Raw genomic sequence first — 19,712 nt, 5'->3', positions numbered from 1 at the left:
TGAGCCCCTAGAAGCAGATAGTCCAAGATCCAAGCATTTTTCTGTCCTAAGTGGATCACTCAGAACCACCTTTTGTCTCAAATGTACCCCCATACATTTTTAGTTTATGGAAATGACTGAATGGTATCACTGCAAGGCTAAGGCCATTAAAAGATTTTTATTACAGTCATGCACCCCCATAAAAGTTTTCATTGAACAGCAGACCACGTATAGCACAGTGGTCCCATAAGATTGTAGCTAGTGGCATTGTAGTATCTTAGTGTTTGCAAGCATGCCCTGTGACGTTGACATTGTGTCAAAGTCACCTGATAGCATTTGTCTCACAATGCATCCCCATCAGAAAGTGACACATGACTGCACTCATATTTCCCAATGGGAGGAGGAGGCATGTGACTTCACACATGCCACATGGGCAAGCATTGGGTTTGCTCAGAGAGCCAAAGGGTTGAAGTGGAAGCATGACTCACGGCCTCTGATGTGTCTCCCCAGGGAGAGGCAAGGTAGGGCAGAGGACCCAGTTTAGCACTGGCTAGTGAAAATTATGTCAGAGGGCTCTGGGCTGTACAGTAGTGTCTAGCAAGCCTGGTACCCTCCCTGGCTACTAAGGGCAGAAGAATATTGCTGCCTGGAATTGAAAAGCTAGACAAAGGAGGCAATTCAGAGCAAGGGCTCTGAGCTGGTTGATTTGCATATGAAAGGCATGCTCAAGGTTGAGCCCTTTTCTATCTAAAGAATTGCTTAGCTCTGATAAGGACAGTCTCTCAGCATTAAAACCACAAACATTTTGGTTAAAGATATTAAAGATATCTGCCCTGCTACCCAATGCACCTTCTCATAGTCTCAACCTGAGAGTTCAAACAAAAACAACACTCTGATATATTTCTATTTAGTGCCAAACATCTATTCTTCCCAAACAGAAATACTCTGGCACATTCTACCTTTCATTAGCAACCAGGGGGGAAATACAGTTCATTAGGGATACAGAAAGTAAGAAATACTGTTTATTCTGTGAAGAAGCACTGCCTCCAAAACCTCTGGACCACTGAATAAAGCATTGCCTCATACTAAGCATGTTTGTCTCCTTCCTCTAAGAAATCACCAGACTAACCCCATTTGTCTCCTGCATGACACTGTGTGCCCAGCTCCCCAATTTTTCATAACATACATTTAACTCAATGCAATTTATTGTGCTCAGCCTTATGGCTTTTTCCCTGGATGATTGTGGGGGTGGGGAGCATCACTTTATCCATCTCTGTAATCTCTCAGTGCTTTTCACAATAAAGGCTTCACAGAATGTGCATCTTTTTCAAGGGAGCTATTTTGACCATAACCACTCCGGTTGACAGCCAGTGAGTTAACCAAAGACCGTGGTATGAACATTCTGCAAAACAGCATGGAGATCAAGTGAGTGTGTGTGCTCCCCAACACTATGGCAAAATTTGCTGGACACAAATTTGCCTGAGGTTCTAAGTTCTCAAAATACTCTGTCACTCAAAACACAGTTGAAAACCTATACTTAAAATAGTTTCGCAAGTTGCCAGTTTGCCCAGATCAATTTTAGAGAATGAGATGATAGAAAGAGCATAGGGAGGAAGCACAGGGTAAAGTGCCTTAGGAAAGTGTCTTTTCCAATTCAATCTTGTAATTGAGGGGGGGAGGGTAAAACCCCTCTCAACTAGGATAACCAAGCCACGGCGCTAGAAATGGTTTTTATCTAACAGCTGAGAGCTGTAGCCTCTGTATGTGAACAGATGAGACGGGGGAACAGCCTGTGTGATTAGGCCAACATGGAGCCATTCACATCTGGAGGCTTGTTAGGCAATTTCACGTTCTTCTGGAGTTTAGCCAACTGATGGGCTGTGACACGAGATAATCAGTGCCACTGATGTGTGAAGGTCCCATAAGAGATGATAGACTGCAGCAACAGGCGTCCCAGTGTTTCCGCATGTGCACACACAGCATGAATGCACGTCATCACACGCTGCCCATTTGCAGAACAACAGCCTGCTTCTGCAAGACAGCAACAAAATTTTCCCAAAGTATTTCACTTGATGATTGGGAAGGAAAAAATTTAACCTTTTTTTTTTTTTTTTTTTTTTTTTTGACAGGCAGAGTGGACAGTGAGAGAGAGAGACAGAGAGAAAGGTCTTCCTTTGCCGTTGGTTCACCCTCCAATGGCCACCGCGGCCGGCGCACCGCGCTGATCCGATGGCAGGAGCCAGGAGCCAGGTGCTTTTCCTGGTCTCCCATGGGGTGCAGGGCCCAAGCACCTGGGCCATCCTCCACTGCACTCCCTGGCCACAGCAGAAAGCTGGCCTGGAAGAGGGGCAACCGGGACAGAATCCGGCGCCCCGACCGGGACTAGAACCCGGTGTGCCGGCGCCGCTAGGCGGAGGATTAGCCTAGTGAGCCGCGGCGCCGGCCTAACCTTGTTTTTTCTGATCATTAATGAATTAAATTAAATTAACGAATTAAAGACAGACAGGGCTAATGCTTTTATGTTTGGGAGGTAATGAATGTTTGCTTGTAAACTGAAACCCATCAGTGGGTTTTTTTTGTTTGTTTTTTGTTTTTTGTTTTTTTTGGTTTTTTTTGACTCTCAGGTTTGAGAGCATGAAAAGATGCAAAATGTGTAGCTTCTCCCGCACCATTATTCCACCTTGGAACCACCCTCTTTTTTTTTCAAAGAGTTATTTATTTATTTGAAAGGCAAAGCTACAGAGAGGCAAAGGCAGAGAGAAATAGAGAAATCTTCCTTCCACTGGGAACCACCCTCTTCAGTTCCCCTACATTAAGCCAAGTCCCAACAGAAGACCCCACTGATGATTTCCAGTTCCTCATCTGTCACTCATTTTCAGCCCACCCCAGTCTGGCTTCTCTGAATCTGCCTGTGTCAAACTCACCAATAATCTCCTAACTGCTAAGTCCAATGATGGTAGTAGTTCTGCTTGGCATTTAAAATACTCTGTTAGTACAATTCTTGCTCTTGGGAATTTAACAGTCCAAAGTAGTATATCAGGAAATCACAAAATTACTTCCTGCTTGTAGAATACACAGGGTTCAGGTAGTAGCAATAACTTGCAGCTCCAGGGTCCTGATGACAGGACAGCTTCTGAAAGGGCAGCAGGACCCGGTGTGGATTCCTAACACTGACTCTCCTGGGGGGCGTTGGTTCAGTGTGGTGAGCGCTATAATTTTCCAGATACATGGAGCAAAATCATCATCATTCAAAAATGTGAAATGCTGCATTTTTTGCACACACTTTTGTATTTTTTTCAGAGTATGTTCAACCTTCCTATGGAAAAGGAACATCATCGAATTGAATGGGTCTGAACTACAAGCTTGACTGAGGCCAGAACTAGGACAAAGGTGCCTATTGCATATGGTACTCAAATTGTTCACTTTACTCAAATTACTGGAAATGTCCCTGAATCAAACTGTTGGCTGGCATCAGTCTTTGAACAGGAAGTTGCCCACTCCCCTTTTCTCCTCTTCTCCTGGGTACTCCTGCTGCTCTCCTTTCAGAAGCTTTCCTCACCACACCCCAGGCCTGAATTGGATGACCACCCTATCACATTCTACCTAACACTCCCATAAAACTCAGGAAGGATCATTAGGGTAGAGTGAGCTGAGTATGTCCTGCCTGGTACACTGAAAAATAATTGATAATGAAGATTGTATGTCTTACTCACCTCTGTCCCCACTACCTAATACAATGTCTGCCAATGCATAGGTATTCCACACATTCTTGTGGAAATAACAAAGGGAGTGATATTATTATTAGTCAACATCTGCACTAATTCAGTTCATAAACATTCTAAAATAGAAATGCTAAACTGGAATGCAGTGTAGTAGACAAGTGAAATTATTGAGCTATCATCAGGACCCAAGGCAATTAACGCTGTACATTTAGAATATGCTCAATATAAGAAAAATGGAAGATCTAGAATCCATTTAATGCTACTTGTACCTGTAGCACAGATCTGCTCCCTGTTTTCATTTAGCTTCATACCAGCAGCTTACAAGAACACTATTTGAAAGGGTGTCACATTCTCTTATTGAATATTCCATAAACGTTAATAAAAATGAAATGCTGGAGTACATAGGAAGTATTGTACACCCTTATTATTTGTTGTACCTTAAAGTAAAATCCTTTTTAAAATCATTTAGTCCCAGGAGTTTGCCCGGCAGTATGGCCTGCATCCCATATCAGAGTGCCTAGGTTCAAATTCTGGCTCTGTTGCCAATTCCAGCTTCCTGCTTATGCACATCCTGAGAGGCAGCAGATGATGTACTCAGGCTCCTGCCACTCAAGTGGGAGACCCATATAGACTTCCCAGCTCCTGGCTTTGGCCTGGCCCAGCCCCAACTGCTGCAGGCATTTGGGGAGTGTATCAGTGGATGGAAGCTCTCTCTCTCCTAACTTCCCTTCCTCTTTCCCTCCCTCTTTTCAAATAAATTAAGTAAATAAATAATGTTTCTAAAAAGCATTTGAAGGTATATTGTCAATTCTGATACCCCCAGCAATGCTCAGTGTTATATGATACAAATTCCCTGATTCCTCTGGAAAGTGTGTGATCTTTCTTGGCAATATGAGAAAGTCTAAATTTCATAAAACCACAAACTCCCACAAACAGGGGAGTTAGATAATACATAAAGACATACAGTCTTTAAAATAAGAGAAAACTTTCGTATTTATTTGAAAGTCAGAGTTACAGAGAGAGGGGGAGAGAGAGAAAGATCTTCCACCTACTAGTTCACTCTCCACCTAGTTGCAATGACTAGGGATGGGCCAGGCTGAACCAGGAGCCAGGAGCTTCATACAGGTCTCCCACATGGGTGGCAGTGGTCCAAACACTTGGGCCATCTTCTGCTTCTTTTTCTAGGCCATTAGCAGGGAGCTGGATCAGAAATGGAGCAGCTGGGACTAGCACCAACAACCAAATAGTATGCTGGCATCATAGGCAACAGCTTTATCTGCTATGTCACAATGTCAGCCCTTCTCTAATTCTTTTATCACATTATAGTTAGAGAATATTTATTTATCTAAACTTTCCAGATGCACTAAATCATCAATTTCATATTTACATATATGTACATAGCTTTATTCACAACACTGGCCCCAACAAATACGTTCTTAAGAACAGCCCATGTCATTGGCCTTGGGAAAGAGAGAATAGAGTGCAGCACCCAGGAGTAGTGAAAATGTCTAAGCAAATGAAAGGAATAAATCAGGATCAGTAAGCAAGGCTCTTAATGCCTCTAACAGATCTCTCTATCTTTGTCCCCAGCCTCATGGAGGTGGGAATCAGTGGAAAGAGTCTCTCTTGCTTCCCCCAAATTCTCTGTTCCACCTTCAAAGTTGTGTCCACAATCCTTCTACCTCCTCAGCAGACTCTGTAGTTTCTTCTGAGCAATTAAAATTTAAGAAACCAAAGAGAAAAGGACTAACCAGTGATTTTTATCTTCTACCCTGGTTTGTAGCTCTCCTGAATCAGTGAAGCACTAAGCCAGTTATCTGCATGAAGGGGAGTACAAGAAAAGAAAAAAAAAATGCACCAATTAAGTTCTCTGTATATACCAGAAACCACACAGAGAAGTATACAGAGATGGACTCTTGCATATGTGTTACATCTTAGAGAAAATCACGTAATCCAGAGCTTTGGGTGTGATGTTTGTGGGTTGCTTATTAGCAAAGATCCTCTCCATGTTTGGGAAGGCTGACTCAGTGCAGAAATGCTGCTAGGCTTTAAGGTGAGCCTCTGGAATCCCAGCCCTGCTCCTTCTCTCTGGGCTTCTGCTGAGTGAATCGGACAGCCAGGCAATCCTGCCAGCATAATTAGGACCAATGTTCTCACCCTGGTTGCAGATGGTAATCAATCCAATTTGCTCACCTCCTAAAGTCATCTGCCCTCTGCCACTCCTCCTTGGGAAGCGGAAATGAAGCCCCGTCCTGAGTAACAAGCATGATGGATTCTCCAGTAACTGACAGTGACAGGAGCAAGGCCAATTCCTGGGCATAAACACACAAGAAGTCATCAGAGCCACACCCCTGCAGCACCACAGCCTGATTCAGAGAACAAAGCAAGGGACTCTGACAACCCCACCTTTGTTTTTAGAAAGAAAATGTTAATCATGGAGGAGGGTGCTGTTCAAAAACACACTTTTTCTTCTCAAACTGACAGGTGATTGAATCATCTTCCTTAATATACTGCAAAGAGCTGACCTTTAAAGACTTTTGTAGGCAGGAATATTTGAAAGCACAGGCTTTCCAAGAGCTAGCAAAGCTTAATATTATGCTTTCATGTTTTCTGCTCTGTGGAACTTGCTACAATCCTGGGTTGAGTGTCCAGACAATGGGTACCATCTCCAGCAAGATCAAATTGCCTCCTATATGCCCTGCTCTCTAACTGGTGCTACTGTATAATCTAGCTCATGCAATGTCCCAGGTAGGAATCTTTATCCTCCCTTTATAGATGGATCATGTGAAGTTCAGAGAGACTCAGTAGCTGTCCAAGGTCACACAGCTTGTGAGATGTCAGTAGGCATGAGTCATACTTGTGCAATTCTCATGGTGCCTACTCCAGTGCTCCAGGAGACCCTCAGTGAAATGTTGAAACAAGTTGCTTCCCTTGTTCCTTTCCTTCTTTGGCAGATCCTCTGCCCCCATCAAACATTCATAGCAATAGTCCCATGAAGGTGGAACCCCCAAAGCCACACACAGCATAATATGACTCTGACCAAAGCTTTGATTCACCAGCAAGCAGAACAGACTTCAGCGTTGATGTCCCTCCTTCGTGTGGGTCCCTTTTGGATGCTAGTTCCCCTGTATACTCATTCCACCCTCAACCCCATTAACACATGAAAATTCTTCACTGTGAATTCTTCATAATACATGTTACTGGATGTTAGTATTGGAAGTGCTTGCAAGTTTTTTAATAAACCTCTTCATTTTTACAGATGGGCCAAATAAAACACAAAGAGAAGCAGTGGCTGGGCAAAGGCCACTGAGTGGGTTGGAAATGGAACCTGGAGATGAGGCCATGCTCCAGCCCCAGCCCATGGCTCTGAGGTGATGCCATGATAGTCTTTTTTTTTTTTTTTTTTTTTTTTTTGATAGGCAGAGTGGACAGTGAGAGAGAGAGACAGAGAGAAAGGTCTTCCTTTGCCGTTGGTTCACCCTCCAATGGCCGCCGCGGCCGGCGCACCGCGCTGATCCGATGGCAGGAGCCAGGAGCCAGGTGCTTCTCCTGGTCTCCCATGGGGTGCAGGGCCCAAGCACCTGGGCCATCCTCCACTGCACTCCCTGGCCACAGCAGAGAGCTGGCCTGGAAGAGGGGCAACTGGGACAGAATCCGGCGCCCCGACCGGGACTAGAACCCGGTGTGCCGGCACCACAAGGCGGAGGATTAGCCTAGTGAGCCGCGGCGCCGGCCGCCATGATAGTCTTAAAAATATGTGGAAGCCTCTCAGTCCTTCCCTCCCAGGACACCCACTTCTTCCCTGTTATCTTTAAGCCTGGAACAAGGCACCATGTTATTCATCATAAAGAGAATTCTGACCTTGGACATCCAATGAGGATGTATTTCACTCTAAAATGACACTGTTATGAATCTTGTCTTTACTTCTGGATCATATGGAGTATCTCTGCAGAGACAGAGAAGCACTGCAAGGGTGGAACGAACATCCTGGGGTCCCATTCCATATATTCACACCTGCCCCCAACCCTGGGTTTCTGGGCCATCCCTCTTCCTACAGGTTCTCTGTCCCAGGGTCAGCTCAACAACAACCTCATGGCCCTGCTCGTAGGCTTTAGGCCCAATTATTCTTAATCCCAGTCCTCTATCAGTCCAAAAACTCCTGCACACACAGAAGGAGAGCTTCTGGTCTTAACACCTCACCCCACACACCTAGATCCAAACTCAGCAGAAGAGAGCAGATGTGGGAAGTGGGATGCGCTGCTCAAACAGGGAGGAAGCAGGCATGGGAAGGGATGGCTTGGAGCACAGCAGTCACAGTAGTCCAAGGCCAGAGAAAACAGGATTCTTGACAAACTGCACTTTTGAAGACTCAGGGTGTGTTATTTGCAATAAGCATGTGTGTGTGAGTGTGTGCACATGCACACATGTATACACACCTTGGAGCCTCTATAATATACAGTCAGCTCTCCATATCAACACACAAGTTCTGCTTCAGTAAATTAGACCAACCACAGGTCAAAAAATCTAAAAAAATCTATCTATACTTAACATGCAGACTTTCTTTTCTTGTCCCTTTTCCCTATATAATACAGTATACAAACTATTTATGGAACATTTACATTGTGTCAGGTGTTATGTCATCTATAAATGATTGCAAGTATACTAGAGAATATGCATAGGTAATATAAAATATAAAATATTATATAAGGAACTTGAGTGTCCACAAATTTTAGTATCCTGGTACCAATTCCCCCATATATGGGTTTGACTATACATGTGATATGTTCCTGTGCTTGTGTCTATATGTGTATGTCTTTGGAGATTGTGGATGTGCCATTTGTGTTACAGTAATGAGGGTGACATAATGACATGTGGAAAAACTGTCCATCAACGCTAATGACTTTAGAGGTAGCAAAGTACTAACAGTAATGAGAAATCACTCTAAAAGTAGCATTTATGTATGAAGACATGTAGTGGGCACAAGTGGAAAAGGTAGATTCCTGATGTGGAGCCAGTGGGGTATATTCTCTAACAAAGGAGTTATCATGATGAATATGTGAGTCTGCAATGGGTCAGGACGGCATGCAAACTCACTGGATGTTGACTCTAAATGTAGTGGTGAACAGGGGCAAGCAATTAGGAGCATGGAAAGGTAAAAAAAACTTTGTCCTCGGATCTGAAAAACAAAGCCATCTACCACTTTAAATGTGATATATTCTTATACTCTGTGTCTCTTGGCATCCTGGGAATGGGCTAGCAAGCTCTTAGGAGCAAACTGCAGCCTGTTCCTGATAAGTTTGTATCAGCTGTTAATAGTGATCTTAGACATCCCAAGGAGCCTACCCAGTGCAAATTGTCCAAAAGTCTGGGAATTTTGATGCTGTGAGCAGAAGCAAGCCTTCCAGAGAGAAATGCGGTTTATAACAATTACTGCTAACTATGCTATGAAAGCGAGAACACTCTTTCAATAATCAAATGTCAGTTCTAATCCCCACTTATGAGCATTGGAAATAAAACGGTGAGATAATTACACATTCTGCAGGAAAATTGACAAATATATTCCCAATACAAATGATTTATGGATCCTGCCCCACCAGAGCCTGGCTTCATTCCCTAATGGAAGCTGTAAAACACAGTGCCCTGAACTTCACTAATCACAGTGATTTCTTACAAACCACTGATGAAGCAATAGATGAAGCAAGCATTTTAGAAACTCTACAACAGTCTGATTTGTTGGACATGTCTCCAAAATGATGCTCTCTCTGCCTAGGCGGCCTGCTAAAGAATTGTATAAAGATATTTCAGAAAGGACCTTCTGCAATGTAGGCCATTTCAGAGGTGAGAGAGGTTAAGTGTCGTGCTAAGAGCTTGTAGTAGAACTGGAATTGTACCCAAATGCCCCAATTTGCAGGCCTCTCTGTGATTCCCTATAGCTTCACCTATTAACAAGGTATAATCAAATGTGGGCCATTAACCTTTACTACTTCCCACTTGAGAGCTAAGCCAATCAATATGTTACTGTCACCAACAAGGTGATCATTTGGTAGATTAATGATTTAGGTAATATAGAAATAGCAAAGAAATTCTACTCTTGGGCATAATATGGTCAGGAAGAGTTAGATGAGAACTATAGGGTCTAGATGCAGGTTTTTCCCCAGGAGACTCTACGTAGAGCCGTATAGTTCCTCTCCAGGGGGCTCTTGGAGCTCAATGGACAACATACATAGGAAAAGGAAAGTTACCCAGAGAAGTGGAAGGTTATAAAGGCAAAGCTGCGAGAAAAGGAGGTTGAGGAAACAGGAAATAGGATAAATAAAAAGGCAACATTATAAAAAAAAAGATTTGGAATAAAATACTAGGGGCCAGCTCTGTGGTGCACCAAGTAAAACCTCCACTTCAGTCTGTGGCAGCATCCCATATGGGTGCCAGTTCGAGTCCCAGTTGCTCCATTTCTGATCCAGCTCTCTGCTATAGCATGGGAAAGCAGTATAGTATGGCCCAGGTCCTTGGGTCCCTGCACTGGCATGAGAGACTCAGAAGAATCTCTGGCTCTTGGCTTCAAATTGGCACAGCTCTGGCCTTTGCAGTCATAAGGGGAGTGAACCAGCAGATGGAAGATTCTCTCTCTCTCTCTGTCTCTCCCTCTGCCTCTGCCTCTCTGTAACTCTGCCTTTCAGAATCAATAAATAAATCTTTTAAATAAAGATAATACTATATTCTCAATTTTTGTGAAGTGTATGGCTTAATAATATGCTTAAAATTACACATAATTTTGAGTTTACAAATTATTAGTGGCAATCTTAAACTATACTATATTTTCTTCTATTTCTCATTTTAGATAAGCAATAGAGGCTCACTGAAATAGTTGTTATTAAACTATTTTCCATGTAAAATTCTTTGGAAATCGAATGAAAGCTACAGATTCACGCTCAGACAAGCTAAAAATTGTACAAATAGAGAAAGTGCTGAACACAAGTTCAGGATATTCAAAGACCCTTCTGAATGTCCACCATTAAATCTCAGATATAGAAACCGCTACTAGACTGAGAAGTTTTAACCAATTCCATGAGCGTAAACATGTACCATAGTCTCCCTTACCCACTGTTTCACTTTTCTCAGTTTCAGTCATCCTAGTCAATCATGGTTTGAAAAATCTGAAATGGAAAATGCCACAGTTTTAACTTGTCCATGGTGCTGAGTCGTGCAATGAAATCTTGCACTATCCTGCTCCACCCCACCTGTGATGTGAATCATTCCTTTCTCCATCATATCCACACCATACTCTTCCTACCCATTAGCAGTCACTTAGTTGTTTTTGGGTTATGAGATTGCCTACTGCAGAATCACAATCCTGTACTCATGTAGCCCCTGTTTTATTTAATAATGGTGTCAAAGCACAAGAGTAGTTATGCTGGAAATTTTATTATCAACAATTTAGTATAGTATTATAATAGTTTTATTTGATTATCAGTTATTGTTATTAGTCTCTTACTGTACCTAATTTATAAATTAAACTTTATCATAAGTAGATATATTTTAGGGAAAAGCTTAAGATATATAGGGCCCAGTATTCTTCACAATTTTAGATCTCCTCCGGGGGTCTTGGGAGGTCTCCCCTGCACATAAAGGGGGACTATGAACACTCAAAATCCTAATGTTTCTCTGCCTTTTGAGTTTCTCAAATGTCTTGCTGTAAATTAGGTGTGAGATAGAGCCCAATGTTTGGCATTTAATGTGCTATATTGTGCATATTCTCAACAATAACACAATTATTCAGCTTTCTGGGTCCTCACAAGCATCTTGTGTCTCATAGGTGTGTGTATGGCAGGTGTATGTGTGTATCTATTCATGTCAATGCACAGAGTATCACCTTTTTAAGAATCAATTTCCCTATGAGAAACAGTGACTTGATCAGTTCTGACTGTTAATGTACAATGTAATACTTTATCTCTTTTAGTATTTTTTTTTTGTTCTAGTACTATTGGTTGAACTCTGTAATTAACACACAATTATTCTTAGGTGTTTAAATTTTAATGGAAAAGTGATCCCTGTTAAATGTAAGAGTGGGAATAAGAGAGGGGGGAGATTTACAATTTGGTACATGCTCAATCGGACTTGCCCCAAATGGTGGAGTTAGAAACATGCCAGGGGATTCCAATACAATCCCATCAAGGTGGCATGTACCAATGCCATCTCACTAGTCCAAGTGATCAATTTCAGTTCACAATTGATCACACTGATAGGTCTAAGAGTCAAAGGGATCACACAAACAAGACTAGTGTCTGCTAATACTAACTGATAGAATCAAAAAGGGAGAGAATGATCCAACATGGGAAGCGGGATACACAGCAGACTCATAGAATGGCAGATGTCCTAAATAGCACTCTGGCCTCAGAATCAGCCCTTAAGGCATTCGGATCTGGCTGAAGAGCCCATGAGAGCATTTCAGGCATGGAAAGCCAAGACACTCTGGAAAAAAAAAAAAGAACCTAAGTGAAAGATCTCTACAAGTGAGATCCCAGTGGAAAGAACAGGCCATCAAAGAAGGAGGTACCTTTCTCTGAAGGGAGGAGAGAATTTCCACTTTGACTATGACCCTGTCTGAATAAGATCAAAGTCAGCGAACTCAAAAGGCTTCCATAGCCTTGGCAACTAACTCATGACTAGAGCCTAGGGAGATTACTGACGCCATAAACAAGAGTGTCAAATTGTTAAGTCAACAACAGGAGTCACTGTGCACTTATTCCACATGTAGGATCTCTGTCCTTAATGTGCTGTACACTGAGATTTAATGCTATAACGAGTACTCAAACAGCATTTTACACTGTGTTTCTGTGTGGGTGCAAACTGATGAAATCTTTACTTAATATATACTAAATCAATCTTCTGTATATAAAGATAATTGAAAATGAATCTTGATGTGAATGGAAGGGGAGAGGGAGCGGGAGATGCGGGGAGGGGTGCGAGTGGGAGGGAAATTGTGGGGGGGGGGTCATTATAATCCATAAACTGTACTTTGGAAATTTATATTTACTAAATAAAAGTTTTAAAAAAAGAAAAAAGAATCAATTTCCTTATTTATAACATGAAAATACCAATACCAGTTTTATTTATGTCAGATCCTGAGAAATTAGAATGAAATCATGGATAAGAAGATTCTTTTAAAATTTTTAAAAAGGACTATAAAATGTTTGTGGCACTATCATTATTATAATCACCATATTGTTATGATATCTAATACACCAATGCAATCTACAAGCCTCCATATCTTTTCAAGAAGAAAATTTAAAATGTTATAAAATAAAGATGCAATGACTGCCTAATCAAGTTAATCTTAGTGACTACACCCTTTTGTCCAGAAAATGAAATTGGTCACAGCCTGGGTCCATTGTATGAGTTAATAGGTAATTCTATCACACACATAGGGCTGACTCTTAGGGCAGCATGGCTCCAGTGAGCATCAGCTTGCAGCATCTACTCTCCTAGCTTGCACCCCAGTTGTATGAGTTTTTAAATATTATGCATGAAATACTACGCAGAAACACAGAGTGCTTCAGAAAAGAACAAAAAAAGACATATAAAACCCAGCCTATATTCCCAAATTGACAAAAACTTGATTGGAGATAAAGGCCACTAATAACACAGGGTACGTGGTATTTACTTCCTGGTATTAGTGTTTCATTAGGTCAAAAGAGGCAATCTTTGGAAAGGGAGATTGGAAAACTCCATGTTACGGTGAGATTGACAGTGGTCCAAGGAAGACTTGCCCAGTGTTGCTGGTCATATCTCAGTTCCACACAAGTGCTTTTAGGGGCAGAGACAAACCTTCTCTGTTAATATTAAAAAGGAACACAGAAAGGGGCCGGCACTGTGGCACAGTGGGTTAATGCCCTGGCCTGAAGCGCCAGCATCCTATATGAGCACTGGTTCTACTTCCAGCTGCTCCCCTTCCAATCCAGCTCTCTGCTATGGCCTGGGAAAGCAGTAAGAAGACGGCCCAAGTCCTTGGGTGCCTGCACCCACATGGGAGACCCAGAAGAAGCTCCTGGATCCTGGCTTCGGATCGGCGCAGCTCCAGCCATTATAGGCAACTGGGGAGTGAACCATCTGATGGACGACCTCTCTCTCACTCTCTGCCGCTTTTCTCTCTGTATAACTCTGACTTTCAAATAAATAAATAAATCTTTAAAAAAAAGGAACACAGAAAGCAAAAATCCATGCACTCTATTTTAGAGATAGCGTCCCCTTCTCCCTCCTACTTTCAGGCACAAATTTAATTACCTTAGAAGGATAATTTGCAATGTTCTTTAAGATCTTCAGCCATCAGGTGCTACAGGGAAGATAAGTGCTATGACTACTATATCTATTTTGGCGCTGTGGGTAATGCACCATTAGATTAGATCGACATGGCACTCATTTCACGCTACCAATTTCTGTTCTGTTAATTCTTTACTTAAATCTGTTGAGCATCTCTTCATTGGCCTCACCACTGTTATAATTTAATATGTACAACCAGAGTTGCAGTTTAATTGTTTCTTGAGTGTGCTAAAATCCAATATTTGTAAAAATGCTTCTATTTAAATGACTCCCCAGCAAGTTTCTGCCTCTTGCTGCAGCCCTGTCGCTGATGGCTTTAGTTTCACCCCTTAGGAGTCTCATTGCTTCACAGCACAGATTTCATTAGCCAGGAGAAGGCCAGGGCCACAGGAGGACTGCCCTCCTGGTGGCCCTGCAGTAACCACCAGGCCTGCCCTCCCTGGCTGAAAGAACTAAATGTGTCAAGAAAAATACATTAACATGTGGGCGGCCCGGATCTGTTTCCCTAGCCACCCACTAAGAAGAAGCTAGCTTTGTTTTCCTGCACCAAGAAGTAGGAGTGGAGCTGAATTTTCACCAGGTTGAAGAGAAACAGGAAAAAAAATGAGGAGAAAAAGAAGCAAGGAAGTCTATGTGACCCAAAAAAGTGTTGGAATGAGAAGCAGAAGAAGGCAGGAACTGGTCAAGGTATGAAGTCTGAGATAGAGACTGAAAATTGGGCTCTGTGTGATGAAAATAGTCCCTTTCTCAAATGTTTTCTCATTCTAGAGTCAAGATCCAAACTGCTTCATCTCAAGTATTATTAAATGCTAGAGTTATTTCTTTGAATGAGGCACTGTGATAAACAGCCTCAGCAGTCCACTCGAAGGATGGACTCAAACTCAGGGAGTGCAGCAAAAGTGAGATTTTATTAACAATCTTGCAAGATCAGGCGCCTGGTGGGCCAATACACCCAGGGTGGCTTACAGGGAGCTAATTATTTCTTAACATGAAGGTCCCTCCCCCAGTTCCTCACTGACTGAGTACAATAGAATTATAATTTTCCTGGCATTTGCTTCAGCTGTTTTGGTCACTAACATCCTGTTTGCCTAAGAGTTTTCAGGTGCGTGTAACCTAGCTGTTAGGACAGCTAACTACTTGTCTGCAAGGTGTTATGCTAGCTAGTTGTCTACACACAAGCTATATAACTTACTCTGAAAATGAGCCAAATGTTTACTTCTCACAAGCACTGCAAAGAGGGCAGGGCATATGATGGCTGACATAGTAGGCTCTTTGTGAAGCTGCAGCCATGATGCATGTCCGTTCCACATCTGAGGACTACAGCAGAACAGTGTCAGCACCATACAGCTCCTCTTCACAGGCAGGATTGAGCTGGCCAAAATCAGTGTAATAATGTGTGTGCTTCTTACACAACAGCAGGTTTGCACATCAAGTCCAAAATCATTAGACTGTAACCCAAGAACTTCCAGAAACATCTCCTCACTTGACATCATTTCTTTGACATGAACCTTTCTCTTTTTTAATCACTCTTCTTCCTATCATTCCCAACAAGTAAAAATCTTTGCATGTGTCTAAAGATATCCCTTCTGGAAAACTCACATGCAAACTCATCTTTCTTCCTTAAGTCCAGATCCCTTCCATGAGGTCTGCCAGATCATGTCCGTGCACAATAATTTTTGCACCTTCTAAGAGCTGGAAGACTGATAGTCTTTTTCTGACTCATGTAGTTATTGCTTTACTGGGAAAATATTGCCTTAGGAGAGAGGTAACAAGGATAACAGGCAAGGAGATGAAAAAGGTACAGAAGGTTCTACAGAGTTCCAAAACAGAGTCAATATAACTTAGCAACTGAATGTGATTCTTGGACAGAACCCCTTCACTAAGGGTACCCGTGGCAAAACATTTGCCCCTCAAAGACATTTGTCTATTCCCTAATTGATGGAACCTATGCCTGTATGACTGTACAAAGCAAAGGCGGATTAAAGTTGCAGGCAGAATTTAGGCTGCTAATTCGCTGACCTTGAAATGCAGAGATGAACCTAAATAACCCAAGAGGACCACATACAATCAAAAAGGACCGTATAGGTAGAGAAGAAAGGAAGAATAGAGAGACTGGGACAGACAGCAGTGTGAGTACTCTACCTGCTGATGCTGGACTTGAGGATGGAAGAAGACAGTCATGAGCCAAGAAATTCATGCAGGCTCTAGGAGCCAGAAAAGGCCAGGAAGCTCCCCTAGAGCCTCCAGGGGAATGCAGGCCTGCTGACACCTGATTTGGCTCAGTCAGATTTAGCTTAAAGCCACTATTTTCAGGATAATTTGATGCAGCAGTGATAAGAAAGAAAAACAGTATTCTAGACCCCAGGGCCCTGTCTGGCTTTCCTAACCTGCCTCAACCATGATTCTTATCATCATCAAAGGAATCTTTTCTCACATGTCACAGAAATATTTTGTTCTCCGAAAGGAACTAACAGATCTCAGTAGGGTCAATAATACAGCATATGTGGGGTTTCGAAGGACTCTGTGGGCAAACCCAAGAACCTGAAAGCTACTGTTTCCATGAGAAAAACACTAATGCTCAACACCCAAAGAGAAAAAGAAATACAGATAGAGCACCTATCCGGTTTACTTCCCAAATGCCTGCAATGCCAGGGGTGGACCAGGGCTGAAGCTGCCACTCAGGAACACAATTCAGGTGTTCAACATGGGTGGCAGGAATCCAATTACTTGTGTCATCACTTGCTGATTTCCAAGGTTTGCATTGGCAGCAAGCTAGAATCAGAATCAGGAGCCAGAACCAGGAATCAAACCCTGGCACTCCAATTGGGACACAGGTGTGACAGTTAGACTAAAGATCCACGCCACACAGCCCATTTTCTAATAAATAGTTAGAATTCCTCATATTAGTAAAATGGGTTCTGCCTGTGATCCACAATGATGGTTACAGAAGAACCATAGACTTCAGATTCCAGAGAAATGGGAGGCCAAATTTTACATTTTCAAAAGTTTAAAATTCTGTCTTGTAATGCGGTGTTTAGCAGAAACTTGTGCACTGCAGGAACTGTAAACCAAGATAGGACAGTCCCTCAAAGTAAAGCTCAATCTATCATATTACTCAAAAAACATGTATTGAAGGCTGCTTTGTGAGGGAGCACATTGAAACCCTCTGAGAATCCCAATCTGTGTCTCAAAATTACATAAACCAGAATATAATTCCAGGTGCACATTTCATCAGACAACAGGGGTGGTACAATAAAGCACATACAATATCAATGAGATCTGGTGTTGCAATTCACATCATAAAATAGATATTAAGAAAGGCATTTTACTCTTCTAAGTTGCTTGACCATATGTCTATTTTCCTCAAACAGTTCCAGTTTTCATCTGCTGCCTTCTCTTAATTATTATTTCCTTTTCTCACTCTCAGAACTGCCAGTTTGATGACCAATTACATGATCACCATACATATAAAAGATTCAGTCATGATTTTCTCATACTTTTTCTAAAGTCAGAGCACAACTTGCAGTTTCGCCTGAGTCTTGTGAAGCCCTTCAGGTTTCAGAGTCAGCTCCAGGGGAAAAACAGGAAGAGAAGGGATAAGGTTTTAGCAGAAAAGTAGGTGGTTGGTATATACACACACACACATACACACACTCACACACACATGAGAATACATCAAAAAGCTGGTGGGAAATGGAATAAAAAGAGAAATGTACTTTGGTGCAAAAAAAATTTTGAAATCGGGACCGGTACTTTGGTGCAGCAAGTTAATGCCCTGGCCTGAAGCGCCAGCAACCCTTATGGGTGCCAGTTCTTCCAATCCAGCTCTCTGCTATGGCTTAGCAAAGCAGTAGAAGATGGTCCAAGTCCTTGGGCCCCTGCACCCACGTGGCAGACCCGGAAGAGGCTCCTGGTTCCTGGTTTCAAATCAGCACAGCTTCAGTTGTTGCAGCCAATTGGAGAGTGAACCAACGGATGGAAGACCTCTCTCTCTCTCTCTCTTTTCCTCTCCTCTCTCTATGTAACTCTTTCAAATAAATAAATAAATCTTTTTTAAAAAGCCTAAAGAATTTTGAAATCCACACATAGTATTCTTCATAATATGCACTTTCCATGACCTTTTTACAGCTATGATCACTTTGCAGTATCCTTCCATATGTGGATATGTACTTGTGATTCAGTGCAACTAGGTGCCAAAGCTGCATCTAGTCTCTCTCTCTCTCTCTGTCTCTCTGTCTCTCTCTGTCTCTCTCTCTTTTTTCTCTTCCTCCCCTCTCCCTCTCCCTTGTCACTGCCCTCTCTCTCTCTCCCCCACACCATGTGTGTGTGTGTGTGTGTGTGTATAAAACAAACCCAATCCCCAATACTTGCCTTCATAAAACCCCAACCCTGAGCCACTAGCTTTATCTTCAGCAATTTGAGGCTATAGGAAATACCTTCTCAATATTAGTAGGAAATTCAAACTCTTTTCCCCAGAAAAAAATTACTGTCTATGTGACAGATAGATGAGAGAGAGAGAGAGAGAGAGATGATAGAGGTAAAGATAGAGAGATAGGGATAGAGATAGAGAGATAGGGATAGGGAGAGAGCGAGAAATAGAGATTTTATAGAGAGATGTAGATTTTTATATGGATATAGATTTTTATACACATAGATCTATAGATAAAGTTTTTGTATATAGATAGTTAGTTTTCCATACAGTATGACTGAGTGGCAAAGCTATTCCTGCCATCTCTTTGGGTAAATTGTTAATAGATCATCTTTTAATCACAAACTCGCTGAGTCCTGAACACCTTAAAGCTTTTCCTCTGCTATTGATTTGCTTACACAAGAGATAATAATAGGAAGACATTGATGATATGAAGAGATCACTGCATTTTCTTTATTCAGGAATAAAGTAATTATTAAAATTTTTGCAGTTTACTTATTTTAACCCTCCCTACTTTTATTGCTAATTAAGAGATATATTTATTTGTTTTGCTAACTAAACACAATTCTTCTAATATGTTACTGTGAGTAATGAAACCAATTGTTAATGACTAATTCATGGTGATGTGAATGAATAAAACAGTCCTTCTTAGCTTCATAACAGGAGTTAAAGAAACCTCAACACCATGGATTAATGTTTCAGGGGTGTTTTGATAGGTTAGTGGGAGTGAAAGCTTAAAGGCTGCGAGGGCATGGAGTATGCACATTCATATCAATGGAGGGCATTGTGTGCACATTCATATCTATGGAAGCAGTATAACAATGGTTAAGAGTTCAGGCTCTGGATTCATTCTGTACAATCTGAATTTCTGCCCTATTGGGTCAACTTGAGAAAGCTATTTAAGTTCTTTACCATTCTCTGTAGCAGATTCCTTATTTTAAAAATAAAAACAGTAAGGGTAACACCAATGAGATGATAGATAAATCTCTCTCAAAATTCTCTCCTCCATAAGAGCAATAAGCACATTGAAAAACATCATAATCAACTTCTTCAGAACACTGGACGTTAACCAGAGGCTTACAGCAATATAGAGAATAATTAATTAGGGGGGAAAAGTCTAAACTGAGGTAGGATCCGTGAGCTTTGGGATGTCCCCAGACCTTGCCACCAGGTCGACAACAGTCTTGACTTTGGGTAACTCTCAGTAGTGGTGTAAACCAGCAGTGTTGCAGAACAGGGTTAGAGTTCCTTAAAAAAAAAAAAAA

General features: G+C 41.9%; 1 pseudogene; it reads right to left on the bottom strand.

Annotated features, from left to right (window-relative positions):
* Window positions 1-19,712, bottom strand: part of LOC127491786 (E2F-associated phosphoprotein-like) — a 124,717-nt pseudogene that overhangs the window by 5,539 nt on the left and 99,466 nt on the right.

This window comes from Oryctolagus cuniculus, chromosome 3 (genome assembly GCF_051225735.1).
Source record: "Oryctolagus cuniculus isolate XC-2025 breed Fujian yellow rabbit chromosome 3, ASM5122573v1, whole genome shotgun sequence".
In the NCBI taxonomy this organism is placed as follows: Eukaryota; Metazoa; Chordata; class Mammalia; order Lagomorpha; family Leporidae; genus Oryctolagus; species Oryctolagus cuniculus.
Note: the sequence above shows the minus strand (reverse complement) of the source record. Positions and strands in the feature narration are given on the sequence as shown.